Here is a 2,405-nt window from a genome sequence, read left to right as displayed (position 1 = left end):
GGACCAACATATACTGTAGCATTATGTGGAGCTCATCATATACTGTTTCAAACATTATATGGGACCAATGATTCTGTATGGAGAAATAGATGGGCCTCGTCATGAGATGTAAAAAGTGAGGTATTTTTCATTGTACTATACCGCTATTTATCTGCCGTATCGGAGCATGATGAGTTGTGGTATGTGTTAAAGGGGCGCTCTTTCGCCCAGGGCACATGAAAACCTGCAGCCAGCCCTCCCCCCCCACAACTTTAGCCAAATAACACCCATTTTTCAGTGCGTAACTTATATTATGAAGTTAATTAAGGTTGACAAGCTTAAGTAAGAAGAATTGATGTTTTTGGCATTCAAATGGGCACTGTTGGTGTGTTTCCTGTCCTCCTCTCACTGCCGACTTTTATTCCCCATTGACTTACATTGGGTTTCGTGTTTCGGGACGACCCCGACTTTTCCCTTTAATCGGACGATCTTGCTCGACCCGACTTTTGGAAAAGTCGGGTTTCACGAAACGAAACGCGACCCTAAAAAACCAAAAGTCACTCAACTCTAGTGATAACCACTACACTACAGAAACTGGCTGCGGAAGGTTACTGTGGTCATGACGAGCCATCGAGAACAAAGACTCAACGTCAAAAGCTTTAATTTCAACGCCTAATGTCATGCTTCTATCCAGTTTCGAACTGGGGACCGTTCGCGAGTGAGGTGAACGTGACAACCACTACACTTCAGAAACTCCATGCAAAGATAAAGATGTTTAAACATGCTGAAATGAACTTGAAAAAGAAAAAAACAGCCAGCCAAAGTCAAGAGGTCTTCCTCTATGTCTGAAGACAGGACAAAGTGCATTTTGCAACACAGGAACCTTTCATTTGTCAGGCTATTGTAGAAAAAGAACAAACAGGGAAACAAAACCATGCTCCACAAAACATTCTCATGCCTTTGTCCAAAAGCCAAAAAGAAAAAGCACCTAGATGCCTGCTTTCGCACCTTGATCCTATCAGGTGTTTCTTGAATTAGGAACACTTAGACACTGTCAAAAACACACATGCTTGCCAAAAGCAAAAACGGGTAGAAATAATCACATTGGTAAAAGTAATGCTCATTAAACCAGCAACAGAATATGCTAACTAAGGCTAATTAAGCCAACAATATACGTTTGTGAATCAAATAAAGAAAAGCCACATTTTTCTGCCCGGGATCAAAACAGGGAACTTTCAGTTGGATGGCAAACAGGACAATCACTACACTACAGTAACCAAACAAGAGCGTTTACTGTGGTCATGGCAAGCATTAAAGATCAAGCACTCATTGTCAAAAGCGCTAGTTTGCAAGAGAAACGCTGTGTTTCTGCCCAGTTTCGACCTGAGGACCTTTCGCATGTAAAGCGAACGTGAAACCGCTACACTACAGAAACCAACCGATTCAAACAAACAAAAAATGCTGTGGTCATGGCAAGCAATAAAGAACAAGCACTGAAAGTCAAAAAGATCGTTTTCCAAGAGAAAAAGCTGTGTTTCTGCCCAGTTTCGAACTGGGGACCTTTCGCGTGTGAGGCAAACGTGATGACCGCTACACTACAGAAACAGGATGCAAGTGCTTACTGTGGTGACAACAAGCAATCGAGATCAAGAACTGAAAGTCAAAAGCTTGGATACCAAAGGGTAACTGCGTGTTTCTGCCCAGTTTCGACCTGAGGACCTTTCGCGTGTAAAGCGAACGTGAAACCGCTACACTACAGAAACCAACCGATTCAAACAAACAAAAAATGCTGTGGTCATGGCAAGCAATAAAGAACAAGCACTGAAAGTCAAAAAGATCGTTTTCCAAGAGAAAAAGCTGTGTTTCTGCCCAGTTTCGAACTGGGGACCTTTCGCGTGTGAGGCAAACGTCATGACCGCTACACTACAGAAACAGGATGCAAGTGCTTACTGTGGTGACAACAAGCAATCGAGATCAAGAACTGAAAGTCAAAAGCTTGGATACCAAATGGTAACAGCGTGTTTCTGCCCAGTTTCGAACTGGGGACCTTTCACGTGTTAGGCGAACGTGATAACCACCACACTACAGAAACCGGCTGCAGAAGGTTACTGTGGTCATGACGAGCCATCGAGAACAAAGACTCAACGTCAAAAGCTTTAATATCAATGCCTAATGTCATGCTTCTATCCAGTTTTGAACTGGGGACCGTTCGCGTGTGAGGTGAACGTGACAACCACTACACTTCAGAAACTCCATGCAAAGATAAAGATGTTTAAACATGCTGAAATGAACTTGAAAAAGAAAAAAACAGCCAGCCAAAGTCAAGAGGTCTTCCTCTATGTCTGAAGACAGGACCAAGTGCATTTTGCAACACAGGAACCTTTCATTTGTCAGGCTATTGGAGAAAAAGAACAAACAGGGAAACA

At 42.8% G+C, this 2,405-nt stretch overlaps 1 non-coding gene across 1 annotated transcript; it reads right to left on the bottom strand.

The window, feature by feature from the left end:
* Nucleotides 1-1,511: 1,511 nt before the first annotated feature.
* TRNAV-CAC (transfer RNA valine (anticodon CAC)) lies at nt 1,512-1,584 on the bottom strand. The gene has a single exon. It is a non-coding gene; the product is annotated as a tRNA-Val (tRNA).
* Nucleotides 1,585-2,405: the final 821 nt, after the last annotated feature.

Source organism: Dendrobates tinctorius, unplaced genomic scaffold (genome assembly GCF_039654945.1).
Source record: "Dendrobates tinctorius isolate UK_male_01 unplaced genomic scaffold, ASM3965494v1 ptg000432c, whole genome shotgun sequence".
In the NCBI taxonomy this organism is placed as follows: Eukaryota; Metazoa; Chordata; class Amphibia; order Anura; family Dendrobatidae; genus Dendrobates; species Dendrobates tinctorius.
This window is presented reverse-complemented; position numbering and strand designations above follow the sequence as displayed.